This window comes from Erinaceus europaeus, chromosome 3 (genome assembly GCF_950295315.1).
Source record: "Erinaceus europaeus chromosome 3, mEriEur2.1, whole genome shotgun sequence".
Taxonomy (NCBI): domain Eukaryota; kingdom Metazoa; phylum Chordata; class Mammalia; order Eulipotyphla; family Erinaceidae; genus Erinaceus; species Erinaceus europaeus.
This window is the reverse complement of record NC_080164.1, coordinates 157,907,588-157,925,864: the sequence shown is the minus strand read 5'-3', so window position 1 is coordinate 157,925,864 and position 18,277 is coordinate 157,907,588.

The window sequence follows — 18,277 nt, the reverse complement described above, 5'->3', positions numbered from 1 at the left end:
CCAGCATTCATCATCTATATAAGACTAGACAGGTAAGACAGGAGGCTTGTTTGAGTCCTTCCTTCCTTCCTTCCTTCCTTCCTTCCTTCCTTCCTTCCTTCCTTCCTTCCTTCCTTCCTTCTTTCCTCGTTTATTTCTCCCTTTATCTTTTTTCTTTGTTTTCTATTTTAATCACTTTATTGAATGAGTGTTTGATGTTTTACTTTTTATTCATTTGATGGAGACAGCCAGTTATCAAGAGGGGAGGGGAAGATAAAGAGGAAGAGAGACAACAAGAGGGACATCTATAGAATAGTTTTACCACTCATGAAGCTTTCGCCCTACAGCTGGGAACTGGTGGCTAGAACCCTGGTCCTTGCACATTGCAACATGTGCCCTCATCCAGGTGCACCACCACTCAGCCGCTGCTTAGTGTTTTATAATATATTTGAGGACACATGGGTACAATGCCTTTTCTCTCTGTGACTGGTGTTTGTAGAACATTCTCACCTGTATATTAGGCCCATTTCTACTATCATGCACGAGAATTAAGCACGCTCTCCGAGACCCCAGAGCACTGTTCAACTTTGGCATATGTGATAAATTTAAATTCTGAGGTACTGGAAGGTAGTCTTCAACATTTGAAGTTTTGGGGATACAATCCAACCCCCAACAATTGCTATATATGTGCAGTATAGATCTAAAGAGTGATTAGTTATGGTTCTTTTCATTTGTTTAAATTAATATAGATTTAGTGGTGTTTACTTTATTCCTTAAGTTATAATACAATGTTACTTTATTTTATTCCTCAACGGCCATTTGGAGCTATTTTATTTGTCTCATTTGTCCCTTTAATATAGCCATTAGTGTATATATTTTTTTGCCTCCAGGGTTATTTGCTGGGGCTAGATGCCTGCATTATGAACCCACTGCTCCTGGAGGCCATTTTTTTTTCCTTTTTTGTGTCACTCTTGTTGTTGTCATTATTGTTATTGTTGTCATTAATGTTGTTTTTGGATAGGACAGAGAGACATGGAGAGAGGAGGGGATATAGAGAGGGAGAGAGAAAGATAGACACCTGCAGACCTGCTTCACCACTCGTGAAGCGACCCCCCTGTGGGTGGGGAGCCAGGGGCTCGAACCGGGATCTTTATGCAAGTCCTTGTGCTTTGTGCCACTTGCGCTTAATCTGCGCTACCATCCGACCCCCTAGTATATATATATTTATTTTTTTTTAAGTTCCTTATTATTTTCTGACACTACAGAATGCAACAGCTTCATCTTGCTTATGTCCTACCCAGTATTCAAATCAACTCTTTTCCCAAGGACCCAACAGTCCTGGTTCCTTTTATTGGAAACATTATTAGCAGCCAAGGTCAGGTCAGCAATGAGTTATTGTTTTTAGGCCGTACATGTGTTTATATTATTCTGTGTATATACTCTTTCTAGTTAACTATGTAATCATTTGAATATATAGTGAGGTAAATGAATTCATGCTAATGTCTCCAGCTTTAATCTACTACCACACCAATAAGGTTTATTCTAATGTCTTCTCTTACTTATCTATAACTCCCCAGTGAGAAAATTGGCTTCTACCACCCACCATCATTCACTTTATTCAATTATAGCATATATTCCTATCAATTTTTCATCTAGTTTTAATTAAAGTAGCTATTAAAGTGTAATTCAATTATAAATAGTTGATTATGCACATTTTTACATACTGACAGCATATATTAATATTTCCTTGGAATTGCTGTAGACTAAGTTGATGAAATGCAATTTCTTCTCTGGATCATTGTTAATGAGGACAGTATCATTACTAAAGTAATTTCTGTTTAATGTCATACGCTTAAGATAAGGACTAGATTTATAATAAATGACACAAAGACCCAATTTATATTTTCTTAAATTATTAATTATAAAGTTTATATTATCTGTCTTGCTATCTCTGAGATATATGCACAATACTTAACTAACTCTATACTTAAATATACATATATAGTAAACACTTCATTAAAATCATTTCATACTAGGAGTATGGATTGACCTGCCAACACCCATGTCCAACAGAGAAGCAATTATAGAAGTCAGAACTTCCACCTTCTGCACCTCATAATTATCATGGGTCCATGCTCCCAGAGGTATAATGAATAGGAAAGCTCCCAATGGAAGAATTGGGATTTGGAACTCTGGTGTTGGGAATTGTATGGAATTATACCCCTTTTATCCTGTCACCTTGTCCATATATTTTTATTTTATAAATAAATTTTAAAAAAGAAAAAAATCATTTCATAAATAGTGAAAAAATACTGCACTACGATGATATAAAATTAAAATTTGAGTGGTCAATGGGATGAAGTACCTTAATGGGTAGAGCTCAAGCTTTGCATGTGCAAGGCCCCCAGGCTTCTGCTTTGCATGTGTCAGAGCAGTGCTCTGTTCCCTCCAGCTCACTAATAAAATAATACATTCCTTGAAAAGGGGAAAGCTGAAAACTATTTTAAGACACAAAAAGTCTCTGATTATAAGAGAAGAAATTTTCTTTTTTTTTTTTATATTTATTTATTCCCTTTTGTTGCCCTTGCTGTTTTATTGTTGTAGTTACTGATGCCATCGTTGTTAGATAGGACAGAGAGAAATGGAGAGAGGAGGGAAGACAGAGAAAGATAGACACCTGCAGACCTTCTTCACCGCCTGTGAAGCGACCCCTCTGCAGGTGGGGAGCCAGGGGTTTGAACCGGGATCCTCCTACCAGTCATTGTGCTTTGCGTCACGTGCGCTTAACCTGCTGCGCTACCAGCCCACTCCCAAGGAAGAAATATTCTAGTACCAGAACTTTATATTGTTAGAAGTCTGTGTTCTGTTTTGACCTATGGGCTCATTATCTGCAACGTAAAAATTTTAATATCTGATGAAGGAGACAGATGATCCAGCTGAAGTAAAAACCCATTTTACCCCTTTTCTACATCTTTCTTCTATTCAGACACTCAAATGACTGAATATCATCCTCGCCTGTTCATGATGATCATCAGCTTTACTTTGCCTGCACACTCAAAGGCTTATCTTTTCCAGAAAGTTATTGAACAAAATAATAGTACCAGAGCCTCCATATTAAATACCAAAAAAAAATTGGAAAAATTAGGAGTCTTTAGACAAACAGCATTTAATTACCTCATTCAACCATATATACATTCAGGTCCAGGATGTAGTGCAGTGGCTAGAACTTTGGATTTGAAAGCATGAGGTCTAGAGATTGACAGCACATGCACCAGAATGGAGCTCCCATTTTCTTGCATTCTCTTTCACATGTTAATAAATAAATATTAATGCAAATAAATGAAATTCTACAAAGAATTTATGTATTCCTTCCACAAATGTTTATTAAACAGCACCGATGTATAAGGTATTATTCTAATTTCTTGGAAAAGAATGTATCAATGTCAACAAATATTTATTCTCAAGAAACTTATGTTACAGTTGGGAAGACAGAAAAAATATCAATAAATAAATGAACATATAAAAAATTAAGATAGTAATAAATTCCATGAAGCAAACTAAGGGTAAAGGAATAATTAATAATGGAACTATCTAAAAAGAGTAGTGGATGAATTGTCTTTTAAAGGTGACATCACTTCGAGTAGAGACCAAAATAAAAAATAAAATAAGAGAGGGAGCCATGTAGCAAACATGAAAAGTAGAAAAACAACAATGTTCATGAACATACGGAGATGGAGAAATCCTAAACTATCTGTGGGAATGCAAACTAATGCATCCCCAGTGGAAAAATTTGTTGGTTTCTGAAAGCATTGAAAATGAATCTACTATAATGTGGAGTTAGTGTTGTGTGACTGGTTTTTTTAAAAGAAGTAGGTAATTCAGATTTTTAAGTAGAATTTCTCATTTACTTTGTTGTTGCTAGAACATCATGCTCTGAGCTAACTTTTTTTCCACATAGACAGAGGGAAAGAGATAAAGATAACTTAGCACTGAAGCTTTCCCAAATGTAAGAGGGACTGAGTTCAAATCTGGGCCGTGCTAAGATCAAAGTAGGTATACTACCCAGGTGTGCTATCTTGCTAGCTCAGAATCACACAATTTCTGCACATAAAAAGCATATACAAAAGTTAAAAAGTACTATGAGGCTGTACCTATCTTTAAGTTATATTTGTCATGGGGGTTACCAACTTGTAACCTATGCTCTTAATTCTTTTTTTTAATTTATATAATTTTTATTTATAAAATGGAAATATTGATAAGACCATAAGATAAGAGGGTTAAATTTCCACAAATTCCAACCACAAGAACTCTGTATCTCATCTCCTCCCTTGATGGCTTTCCTATTCTTTATTCCTCTGGGAGTATGGACCCAGGATCATTATGGGGTACAGAAGGTGGAAGGTCTGGCTTCTGTAATTGCTTCCCTGCTGAACATGGGCACTGGCAGGTCGATCCATACTCCCAGCCTGTCACTTTCTTTCCCTAGTGAGGTAGGGGTCTGGGGAATTGAGACTCCAGGACACATTGGTGGGGTCATCTGCATAGGATAGTCAGGTTGGCATTATCTGGAACCTGGTGGCTGAAAAAGAGTTACGGGCAGAACAAATTGTTGACTAGTCATGAACCTAAAGGCAAGTATATTGCAGATGAAGATTTGGGGTCTCTGTCTTGGAAAAAGCTAGTAGGTCTATTTTAGGTATATTTCAAGGTGGCCCATGATTTTACTCAGTTTTGCCTGAGCCTGACATCTGTCTGTCTAATATGCAGGTGAACCCAGGCCTTTGTTCTAATTCTAAAAAAGGCACATGACATCAAGGCACACACACTACCCATGTTAAAAGACCATTGGGTACCTAAGTCCCTGTGGTGGAATAGGATATTGGTTTGGTGGAGGGTGAAGTGTGCTGACAACAATTTTGGGGAAATATGGAAATGTACCATCATGACAATAATGATCCTATAAATCAATATTTCCTCAACATAAAGTAATACTGAAGTGTGAAAAATAAATAAAATCATAACAATCTCCTCAAATATCTTTGATGACTGTTAAGATTAAACTTCTCTCTACATAGCCACTATTGCCCTGTCTACAACCTGTTTATCTGTATTATTTGCCAACTTTCCTACTGATTTTCTGGCCTGTTAATTTTAAGTTATTGTACATTTTAATACAAATTACTAGCTCGTTTTAAATGTCATAAATATTTTTTCCTAATGTATTCAATAGCATGTGCTTATTAACTATGTTCAATTTGGTGAACTCAGATGCATCAGTTTTTAACTTTAGTATTTGTGTTTTGGAAATGTTGCCACATTCTGAGTCATAAAACTGCTTCTTACTTATACTTTTAAATCTATGAATATTCAGCCCAGACATCCTTCAGAAATGATTTCTTGGTTCCTTCCTAAAGAAGCAATTTATGGTGGTGATCGTCAAGAAACATGGCAGAGGAAGAAACAAAGCTCACATACTGTGATTTTTATTCAACATCTTCAAACTTAATTGTAAAGACCAGCTTTTAAGTGAAGTTTTAAAACTGGTGATATATTTTTGTGACTATTAATCTAAGGTTTTTTTTTTTTTTGGATAGTTTTCTTTTTCTTCATACTGTGATAACTTTTCACCTCTTTCATAGTTGTCTTAACTTCTGCCTTTACTCTTAATCCCTTCCTTCCTTCTTCCCTCCCTCCTGAGCTTCCTTCCTTCCTCCCTCCCTCCCTGGCTTCCTTCCACCCTCACTTCCTCCCTTCAATCCATCCTTCCTTTCTTCCTTCCTTCCTTTATTCCTTCCTACCTTCCTTTCCTTCTTTATATCATTACTTCTTTCTTTCTTATTGACTCCAGGGTTATCACTGGGGCTCTGTGACTACACAAAGAATCCATTACTACTGACAGAAAAAAATTTATTTTATTTGATAGAACATAGAGAAATTAAGAGGAAAAATGTAAACAGAAAGGGAGAGAGAAAAAGAGACACCTGTAGCACTGTTTCACTGCTTGTGAAGCTTCCTCCCTGCAGGTGAGGACTAAGGGCTTAAATGTTTGCTCTCACCTAGGTGCATTACCACTCAGCCTCCTTTAGTTAACATTTTAATAAATTATAACATCAAAATATTCATAACCTATGGGTTATTTCATAAAAAGAACTGGTATGAAAATAATAAGATGTCTAGTTCCAATTATCCCACGTTTTATATGCATAACTTGCTGAACCTGTAACTTCCAATATGACTGCATTTCAAAACAAGACCTAAAATAAAGGGCTAGTACATGTTAAGTGAGATAACACAATGGCTCTTAATCCTATAGGATTGATGTCCTTATAAAAAGAGATAGATGTCGGGAAATTGTGAGGATGTGGTAGTGCCTGGCAGGGCTTGACCTGAGGAGTGTGTCTATCCTGTCAGTCTCTCTCTCTCTACTGAGAGGTTGAGCAAGGAAGGACAGGAGTAACCCCAAAGGTTTTCCCCGTTATATCAGACTCCTTGCCTCAAAAAGCACTCTGCATTCCTGATACTATGTCCATTAGATAAAAAGAAAGGGGGAGATGTCAAGAAATTGTGAGGAAATGGTTGAGCTTTGCAGGGCTTGACTTGAGGGTACATCCATCCTCTCGTCTTATCAGACTTATTATCTACATAATCATTTTTTTGCCTGAAAGATCCCCACCCATTCCATTCCTTTGATCTATCTTCTTTCTACCCTCAAGACCCTCCCTGCCTGCAAGGTATTATTAATCCTACCAGTTAAAACCCTCACAACAGTTGCTAAGGAAGTTCCTACCTTTCCAGCCCCTTTTGCCTTTCTCTGCCCCTTTCCTAGCCATTTCCATTTCTAACTTGCCACTTCTGGGTCTGCCCTTTAAAAGCCTTGGCTCTCTGATCAATAAATAACTGAATTGTCTTGCCACCACGAGTCTGTTCCTGAGTCATCTCCCTTGCATCACTGAGTGAGTAGCAGCCCAGGCTGGCCCCAGTCGTGTTCTCTCCAACCCAGAGAGTATGCAACCAGGAAGAGGCACCCCCATGCTAGTCCGGCATCTTATGAGATTTTATACTGGGAAATGTTACCACATCTTTAGATGTTGCTCCAAATAGCTTTGCCTAACTAATACTCCCCAAAACATTTGAATTCTTATGTTTGAGATGGTGTTTACTAGTTTTTGCCTTTTAAAATAAAACCTAATTTCAAAGGAAAAAAAAAAGATGCCGAACTGAGAGGATGGATGTCCCCTCAAGTCAAGCCCTGCCAAGCTCAACCACATTCTCACAATTTCCTGACATCTCCTCCTTTCTTTTTATCTAATGGCCATAGTATCAGGAATTCAGGGTGATTTGTGAAGCAAGGAGTCTGATAAAATGGGGCAAACCTTTGGGGTTATTCCTGTCCTTCCTTGCTCAACCTCTCGGTAGAGAGAGAGAGACTGACAGGATAGACACACTCCTCAGGTCAAGCCCTGCCAGGTTCTACTACATCCTAACAATTTTCCGACAAAGAGAATGTTCTCTCTCTAAGAACTCACAGAAGATGTAGAGGAGGAGAAGCCAAAGTGAGAAGGGGGCTATCTACACAGCAGAAAGGGGGATCTTAGCAGAAGCTAACTCTGAGACTTCTTTGACTTTGAATTTCTAATCTCTAGAACTTGTGAAAGTAAGTCTGTGAGTTAAGTCACACATCTATGACATTTTGTTATAGCAGCCCTAGAAGACTTAAGATAAGTATTGCAGAAAACATATCATCTGAGAGATAATGTTATTCTAGTAGAAAAAAATCTGTCTGTGACATTTAAAAGCAGAAATATAGTTAAATGACATGAAAAATTGGGAAGGGGCTTCAGTTTGTCCGTGATTCAATTTTCTTTTTAAAACAGAGACAATGACATATAATTTATATTGGATTTTTTTGTGCAGATTATATGATGAAGTAGGATAATTTAAGGAAGTGCTTTGTAAACTGTAAAGAATTATATAAATATCCTGGTTCACTCCACCCAGCCTGGGCATCTTATGTTTCAGAGACAAAAGTAATCTCTTTTTTTATAGATAGTAGTTCAGATCTCATCAGATCATTCATGGACAGGAAACTCCACCCATCTTCATTTCATTGAAGACAAATACTCCAATTAAATAGAAACAGTTTCCTTCCACAACTTCTTTGAGGTCAAGTATATGAAATATTTTGCTTTTAAGCTAATCATTTTTAGGAAATGAATCTATACAGAAAAACTTCCCCATTCAGTCTTTTTTTTAATATTCATTGTGGAATAATTAACAAACTTAATAGTAGCTTGAAGTCTACAATGTGATGATTTGATATACATATGCACCAGGGAATGAACAACAAAATGGAAATAATTAGCTCATTGATAAACTCACATAGTCTAATTGCACTTGGTTCATGATAAAATGATGAAGGAAAAAACTTAAAGAGTTAAGAAAGTAAGTTTAATGTGAAAAACATAAGTTTAATGTGAAAAACAAATATGATATACATTTAAGCCTTTACAGATAAGTAGGTTCTTTGTGTGAGTTTTTAAGTAACCTCTTTTTCCTAATTTTTAAGCAAAAGCGCAGAAACTTTTTCCTAGTTTTACATGATACATATGGTCTTACAAATGTGATTCAATTACGAGAATGAATTTTTTTTCCTGTAAAAATAAGTGATGCAAATTTGTTTTCAGAAAATAGGTAACTCTCTCTAGAGCATTTATTGAAAAGAATTCAACCTTTTTTGCTGCCAAGGACACTAAAAATTACTGGTTGACTGGTTAGTCATTTCTTTTCTAATGAGAAGAGACAGCATAGAGATTTCCTGGAAAATGAATCAATGTGCACAAGGTCTGTGGTTTAAGATCTTTCTACTGAACTATTTAGAAAATGATGGAGACCAACGAAGGTAATGAAACAAAATGAATTTGATAAAAATTAGATTTAAAAAGACCTCACATCATACTTTTAGCATAATTGAAACTGCCATGGAAATAGGTTGTGCCAATAAAGACAGTGACTATCAAAATATGTAGAATTGGATTATCTTCCTGCTATTACAGATGAGGAAAAACTGCCTTCCCTTTACTATTTTAAATCAATGTGTCAGTTTTTCCACTAGTTAATAAGCACTGTTCATTATTTATTCACCCATAATTGTGAAATCAGGATTTTTTTCTTTTTTTTTATTATTGGGGAATTAATGTTTTACATTCAACAGTAAGTATACTAGTTTGTACATGCATAACATTCCCCAGTTTCCCATATAACAATACAACCCCCACTAGGTCCTCTGAATCCTTCTTGGACCTGTATTCCCCACCCACCCACCCCAGAATCTTTTACTTTGGTGTAATATGCCAATTCCATTTCTGGTTCTACTTCTGTTTTCTTTTTTTTTTTTTTTTTTTATTTAAGAAAGGATTAATTAACAAAACCATAGGGTAGGAGGGGTACAACTCCACACAATTCCCACCGCCCAATCTCCATATCCCACCCCCTCCCCCGATAGCTTTCCCATTCTCTATCCCTCTGGGAGCATGGACCCAGGGTCATTGTGGGTTGCAGAAGGTAGAAGGTCTGGCTTCTGTAATTGCTTCCCCGCTGAACATGGGCCTTGACTGGTCGGTCCATACTCCCAGTCTGCCTCTCTCTTTCCCTAGTAGGGTGGGTCTCTGGGGAAGCTGAGCTCCAGGACATATTGGTGGGGTCTTCAATCCAGGGAAGTCTGGCCGGCATCCTGATGACACCTGGAACCTGGTGACTGAAAAGAGAGTTAACATACAAAGCCAAACAAATTGTTGAGCAATCATGGACCCAAAGCTTGGAAAAGTGGAGAGGAAGTATTAGGGAGGTACTCACTGCAAACTCTAGTGTACTTCTGCTTTCTTACTTTGGTGCCATACTCCAAACTCAGTCAATTTCTGCTTTGCAATTCTACTTCTTTTTTTTTTTTTTTTTACATGCATAACATTCCCCAGATTCCCATTTAACAATACAACCCCCACTATTTCATTCATCATTTTTCATGGACCTGTATTCTCCCCACCCACCCACCCACCCCAGAGTCTTTTACTTTGGTGTAATACTCCAATTCCATTTCAGGTTCGACTTGTGTTTTCTTTTCTAATCTTGTTTTTCAACTTCGGCCTGAGAGTGAGATCATCCCGTATTCATCCTTCTGTTTCTGACTTATTTCACTCAACATGATTTTTTCAAGGTCCATCCAAGATCGGCTGAAAACGGTGAAGTCACCATTTTTTATAGCTGAGTAGTATTCCATTGAGTATATATACCACAACTTGCTCAGCCACTCATCTGTTGTTGGACACCTGGGTTGCTTCCAGGTTTTGGCTATTACAAATTGTGCTGCCAAGAACATATGTGTACACAGATCTTTTTGGATGGATGTGTTGGGTTCCTTAGGATATATCCCCAGGAGGGGAATTGCAGGGTCATAGGGTAGGTCCATTTCTAGCCTTCTGAGAGTTCTCCAGACTGTTCTCCACAGAGGTTGGACCAATTGACATTCCCACCAGCAGTGCAGGAGGGTTCCTTTGACCCCACACCCTCTCCAGCATTTGCTGCTGTTACCTTTTCTGATGTGTGATATTCTCACAGGAGTGAAGTGATATCTCATTGTTGTCTTGATTTGCATTTCTCTGACAATCAGAGACTTGGAGCATTTTTTCATGTGTTTCTTGGCCTTTTGGATCTCTTGTGTGGTGAATATTCTGTCCATGTTCTCCCCCCCATTTTTGGATGGGGTTATTTGTTGTCTTGTTGTTGAGTCTGGCAAGCTCTTTATATATGTTGGTTATTAAACTCTTATCTGATGTATGGCATGTAAAGATCTTCTCCCATTCTGTGAGGGGTCTCTTGATTTGGGTAGTGGTTTATTTTGCTGTGAAGAAGCTTTTTAATTTGATGTAGTCCCATAGGTTTATACTTGCCTTAGTCTTCCTTGTAATTGGATTCGTTTCATTGAAAATGTCTTTAAAATTTATGCGGAAAAAAGTTCTGCCAATATGTTCCTCTACGTATCTGATAGTTTCTGGTCTAACATCCAAGTCCTTGATCCACTTGGAATTTACTTTTGTATTTGGTGAAATACAGTGATTCAGTTTCATTCTTCTGCATGTTTCAACCCATTCTTTCCAACACCATTTGTTGAAGAGACTCTGCTTCCCCCATATAATAGTCTGGGCCCCTTTGTCAAAGATTAGATGTCCATAGGTGTGGGGCCTCATTTCTGGTCTCTCAATTCTATTCCACTGGTCAGTGTGTCTGTCCATGTTCGAGTACCAAGCAGTTTTGATGACAATTGCCCTATAATACAGTTTGAGATCTGGCAGAGTGATGCCTCTGGTTCTGTTCTTTTTTCTCAAGATTGTTTTGGAAATTCTAGGTCTTTTCTGGTTCCAGATAAACATTTGTAGCATTTTTTCTATTCTCCTAAAAAATGTGCTTGGGATCTTGATGGGGATAGCATTAAATTTGTAGATGGCTCTGGGTAATATATTCATTTTGATGATGTTAATTCTTCCAACCCATGAACATGGAATATCTTTCCACTTCTTTGTGTCTTTTTCAATTTCTTTGAGTAGTGACTCATAATTTTCAGTATACAAGTCTTTCACTTCTTTGGTTAGGTTTATTCCTAGATATTTTATTGTTTTTGTTGCTATAGAAAAAGGAACTGATTTCTGGATTTCAATTTCTTCTAACTTAGTGTTTGCATAGAGGAATGCCACTGACTTTTGAATGTTAATTTTATAGCCTGACACATTACTGTATTGCCTGATGATTTCCAAAAGCTTCTTGCTGGATTCCTTAGGTTTTTCCATGTATACTATCATGTCATCTGCAAATAAGGAGAGTTTGACTTTTTCTCTTCCAATCTGTATGCCTTTAATTCTTTGCTCCAGCCTGATTGCTATGGCAAGAACTTCCAACACTATGTTGAATAGTAATGGTGATAGTGGGCAGCCCTGTCTAGTACCTGATCTGAGGGGAAATGCTTCCAGTTTTTCACCATTGAGTATGATGTTGGCTGTAGGTTTGCTATATATAGACTCCACTATCTTCAGGAATTTTCCATCTATTCCTATTTTTTGTGTTTTCTTTTCTGATCTTGTTTTTCAACTTCTGCCTGAGAGTGAGATCATCCCAGTTTCTGACTTATTTCACTCAACATAATTTTTTCAAGGTCCATCCAAGATCGGCTGAAAACGGTGATGTCACCATTTTTTACAGCTGAGTAGTATTCCATTGTGCATATATACCACAACTTGCTCAGCCACTCATCTATTGTTGGACACCTGGGTTGCTTCCAGGTTTTGGCTATTACAAATTGTGCTGCTAAGAACATATGTGTACACAGATCTTTTTGGATGGATATATTGGGTTCCTTAGGATATATCCCCAGGAGAGGAATTGCAGGATCATAGGGTAGGTCCATTTCTAGCCTTCTGAGAGTTCTCCAGACTGCTCTCCAGAGAGGTTGGACCAATTTACATTCCCACCAGCAGTGTAGGAGGGTCCCTTTGACCCCACACCCACTCCAGCATTTGCTGCTGTTATTTTTTCTGATGTATGCCATTCTCACAGGAGTGAAGTGGTATCTCATTGTTGTCTTCATTTGCATTTCTCTGACAATCAGAGACTTAGAGCATTTTTTCATGTGTTTCTCAGCCTTTTGGATCTCTTCTGTGGTGAATATTCTGCCCATGTCCTCCCCCCATTTTTGGATGGGGTTATTTGTTGTCTTGTTGTTGAATTTGGCAAGCTCTTTATATATATTGGTTATTAAATTCTTGTCTGATGTATGGCATGGAAAGATCTTCTCCCATTCTGTGAGGGGTCTCTTGGTTTGGGTAGTGGTTTCTCTTGCTGTGAAGAAGCTTTTTAATTTGATGTAGTCCCATAGGTTTATACTTGCCTTAGTCTTCTTTGTAATTGGATTCGTTTGATTGAAGATGTCTTTAAAATGTATGCGGAAAAGAGTTCTGCCAATATTTTCTTCTCAGTATCTGATAGTTTGTGGTCTAACATCCAAGTCCTTGATCCACTTGGAATTTACTTTTGTATTTGGTGAAATACAATGGCTCAGTTTCATTCTTCTGCATGTTTCAACCCATTGTTTCCAACACCATTTGTTGAAGAGACACTGCTTTCCCCATTTAATAGTCTGGGCCCCTTTGTCAAAGATTAGATGTCCATAGGTGTGGGGGCTCACTTCTGGGATCTCAATTCTATTCCACTGGTCAGTGTGTCTATTCATGTTCGAGTACCAAGCAGTTTTGATGACAATGGCCCTATAATACAATTTGAGATCTGGGAGTGTGATGCCTCCAGTTCTGTTCTATTTTCTCAAGATTTTTTGGCAATTCTAGGGCTTTTCTGGTTCCAGATAAACATTTGTAGCATTTGTTCTATTCTCCTAAAAAATGTGCTTGGGATCTTCATGGAGATTTGTATATGGCTCTACGTAGTATATTCTTTTTTAATTCTTTAGGAATTTTCCACCTATTCCCATTTATTGTAGTGTTTTGATCATAAAGGGATGTTGTATTTTGTCAAAGGCTTTCTCTGCATCTATTGATATGACCATGTGGTTTTTGGTCTTGCTTTTGTTGATGTGGTGGATCACATTGATTGATTTACCTATATTAAACCAACCTTGCATGCCTGGGATAAACCCCACTTGATCATGATAAACAATCTTTTTAATATACTGCTGTATCCGGTTAGTTAGAATTTTGTTCAGTATTTTAGCATCTATGTTCATCAGAGATATTGCTCTGTCATTTTCTTTTTTGGTTGTGTCACTGCTTTTGGTATGAGAATGATGTTAGCTTCATAGAAGCTGGCAGGGAGTATTCCAGTATCTTCAATCTTCTGGAAAACTTTTAAAAGTAGAGGTATTAGTTCTTCTTTGAAGGTTTTGTAGAATTTATTTGTAAAACCATCTGGACTTTTATTCTTGGGAAGACTTTTGATAACTGTTTCAATTTCATTAGCTGTGATGGGTCTGTTCATGTTATTCACTTCCTCTTTACTTAGTTTTGGAAGTTCGTAGGTATCTAGGAAATCACCCATTTCTTCCAGGTTCTCTAGCTTGGTGGCATATAGTTGTTCATAGAATCCTCGCATGATATGTTGAATTTCTGCAGTGTCTGTTGTGATATCTCCTCTTTCATGCACTATCCAATTTATTTGGGTCTTCTCCCTTTTTTTGTTTTGTGAGTCTGGCTAAAGGTTTGTCGATTTTGTTCACTCTTTCAAAGAACCAACATTTACTTTCGTTGATCTTTTGTATGGTTTCCTTATTCTCAATGTTATTTATTTCTACCCTAACTTTAGTGATTTCTGTCCTTCTGGTTGCTTTAGGGTTCCTTTGTTCTTCTTCTTCTTCTATGTCTTTAAGATGTGCAATCAGGCTGTTTATTTGTGCTTTTTCTTGTTTTCTAATGTGTGCTTGTATAGCTATGAATTTCCCTCTGAGTACTGCCTTAGCTGTGTCCCAAATATTTTGATAGCTTGTGTCTTCATTTTCATTGAAGTCTCGAAACATTTTTATTTCTTCCTTAATTTCCTCTTTGATGCAGAGTTTGTTAAGAAGTGTACTGTTGAGCTTCCATATTTTGGGACTACTACTAATCTTTTGTTGATTGTGAAGTGTTTGTTTCATTCCACTGTTGTCTGAGAAGATGCTTGGGATGATTTCAATGCTCTTGAATTTGCTCATGCTGTCTTTGTGGCCTAACACATGGTCTATCCTTGAGAATGACCCATGTGGATTTGAATAAAACGTGTATTCCAGTTTCTTGGAATGAATGACTCTGAAAATGTCCAATAGTTCTAGTTTATCTCTCTCTTCATTTAGCTCCCTTATGTCTTTATTGATTTTATGCCTGGATGATCTGTCAAGTTGAAAGAGTGGGGTGTTGAAGTCCCCTACTATGACTATGTTGCTGTTAATATATTGCTGTAGCTCTTTCAGTAGACATTTGATGTATTTAGATGGCTTCTCATTGGGTGCATAGATGTTAACAATTGTTAAGTCCTGTTGATTGACTGATCCTCTGAGCATTAAGCAGTGTCTATCTTTTTTAATCTTATCTATTTTAAAGTCTATCATGTCAGATATGAGAGTAGCTGTTCCTGCCCTTTTTTGTGGGCCATTGGTTTGTATGATAGTTTTCCATCCTTTCACTTTAAGTCTGTGTTTGTCTTGTTGAGTTAGGTAGGTTTCCTGTAGACAGCTTATTGTTGGTTTGTATTTTCTGATCCATCTTCCTACTCTATGTCTTTTAGTAGGTGAATTCAGGCCATCTACATTTATTGATATCAAAGATTGAATATATTTTAATGCCATTCTTGTAGAGTTTTACAGTGTTCTTACATATGTCCTATTTATGATGGTCTATTTATAGAAGACCTTTCAGAACTTCTTTCAGGGTAGGCTTGGTAATAGATGATTCCTTCAACTGTTGCTTGTCTGAGAAGGTTTTGATGCCTCCATCTAGTCTGAATGACAGTCTAGCAGTATATAGTATCCTTGGTTGAAAGTCTTTCTCATTGAGCACTAGATAGATATCTTGCCATTCTAGTCTGGCCTGTAGTGTTTGTGTGGAGAAGTCTGCTGCTAATCTTATGGGTTTTCCTTTGTAGGTGACTCTTTGTTTTTCTCTTGCAGCCTTCAGGATCCTTTCTTTATCCTTATTCCTTTCCAATCTAAATATGATGTGTCTTGGTGTCTTTAAGTCTGGGTTAATTCTGCTTGGGACCCTCTGGGCTTCTTGAATCTTTATGTCTTTGATGCTGTCTAGACTAGAGAAGTTTTCAGCTATTATGGCCTGAAGAATGCTTCCTTCCTCTCCCTCTCTTTCTTCCTCTGATAAGCCAATAATGCGTATATTGTTTCTTTTGAAGTTATCCCATAGGTCTCTGTGGTTGTTTTCAGCATCTCTTAATCTCTTTTTGAGATCTCTTACTTCTTTTTTAGTTGTGTCTAATTCGTCCTTGATCTTGCAAATTCTGTCTTCATCCTCATTGATTCTATTCTCTCTGCCCTCTACTGTTTTCTGGAGTTCATCTATTTTGTTACCCTGTTCTGATATTGTTTTAGCTTGTTCAGCTAGTTGCGTTCTTAGCTCAGCTATTTCAGCTTTCAGCTCTCTAATAACCTTGAGATAGTTAGTGTTTTCCAGAGTCTCATTTGTTGTTCCTGTATTTCTGATTACAATTCTTTCATACTCTTTACTCACTCCTGTAATTATTTCCTTAGCTAATGTTTGGATGTTGAACACATTATTTTGTGCTTCATGCTTTGGGGAGCTTTTAGCTGGACTGTTGTCCTGGTTTGTTTCTCCAATACTTTTTCTTGTTGGTTTACCCATTTTATATATTATGTTATGAGTTCCTTCTCTTAGTACTTTTCAAATTACTGATCACTCTTGCCTGGTTTGACTTGTGTCTAAGTAAGGTAATTATAGGGTTCACAGTGGTGAAAGTTAACAGTTGTTTCAATAGTATTTTAATCCCTGAGTTGGAGCTCAGTGATTTAAAAGCCTCTTTTTTTTTTTTTTCTTCTCTGTAGGCTATGGGAGCCTGAGGGCTTCTAAACTATAAGTAGTCTTCTTATCTTAATCACTGACTCCTGACCAAGAGATAAGGCAGGGTGTGGCAGAGATAGTGCAGTGGTTATGCAAAGAGACTTTCACAACCCCACAGCTATGCCATGGAGGTATAGGTCTTCTCCTGAATTTCCTGGTTAGAGCTCTGTCCCCTGGTTTCCCTCCCTGCCACTGCTTCGATTCTGAGGGCAGTAGCAATGGAGACTCAGAATTGCACTTGGTGAGTCTCTGGGGAGTCCTCTCCTCCCCTCAGCTGTCCCCTTGTTGGTGGAACAGACTGGAGGATGTGTCTCAACTGAAAAACCGCCTGAATATTACCAGCCACTTAGTGTCTCTCTAGGCTCCTCTCTGTCACCAGCCATGTGTGTTTGCACTCACCAGTGATTTGGTGGGTTCCTGTAATCGTTCTAGTTCTTTCTTGTTTGGGTCCCAGATGGTCTCCTTTGGTATTCCTAGTTGAGCTGGGAGAGGAGAGGAGAGAAACAGATCTGCTGCGGCTTGTAGCACTGCCTCCAGAAGTCGTTTTTTGAAATCATGATATTATAAAGAATAACCAGTAACTTTGATGTAAAAAAAAACAACATAGCTCCAAGAAAGTAAATTACCCCTGGGTACAGTCTAATATTTTATTTCATCAAATTTTAAAGGAATATAGCTTTTATTAAAAAAATAAAACTTAGTTATGTATTTTTTTGAGCAAGGCCAGATTACCACTCAGCTGCACAAATGATTGTGATAGAGATTAAATGTGGCATCTCTGGGTCCTTAGATATGCAAATCCTGGGAATCAATGCTGAGCTACCCACTCATAATCCCACTCATAATCTATCATTCAAGGGGAATATTCTGCCTTTGAAAACTGTAGTATTAATTTAGAACCAACCTGCAAGAACTGTTGTGTGTACTACATTATTGGAAGAATGGGCATGTATACAAGGAAAATAAGGAAAGACAAAAGGGTTCAAGTATATTCTTACCTAAGTACAAAGAGGGAAGCAGCCTTTAGTCTAAACATAATAACTGTCATTTATATGGAAAAGTTCTCTAGAGTGACATGTTATAGTGCATAAGGACCCTGGTTCAAGCACTGGGTCTCCACTTCTAGGGGGAAAGCTTCATGAGTAGTGAAACAGTGCTCTAGGTGTCTCTCTGTCTCTCTTCCTTTCAATTTCTTCTTTCCCTCTCAATTTCTCTCTGCTCTATCAAATAAATAAAATTAAAATTCTCAAGCACATTGTCATTATTTTTATTTATGAAGTAGAGCGTGTTCCCAGGGCCAGGTAATTATTACCCAGGTTAACTCAACAAATTTTTATGCCTCAAGCACCAGAGATTCCAAGTTCAATCCACGATACCATCATAAGCCAGAGCTGATGCACTGGTAAGAAAACAAAATGCAGTGCATTTCCACATTTTAAAAAAATCATGATAGTCTCCTCATGTATCAACTTGACTAGACTTTAATTCCCAGTAATCTATTAAACTCTAATTTAAGTATTTTGATGCTGAAGATTATCTTGTAAATATAGTGGATTTCATAATTGCTTAATTAATTAATTTCTACCAGAACACTGCTCTGCTCTGATTTATGCTGATGCTGCAGATTGAAACTGGGGCCTTGGATCTTCAGGCATGAAAGTCTTTTGCTCTGCTATCCCCCTCAGACT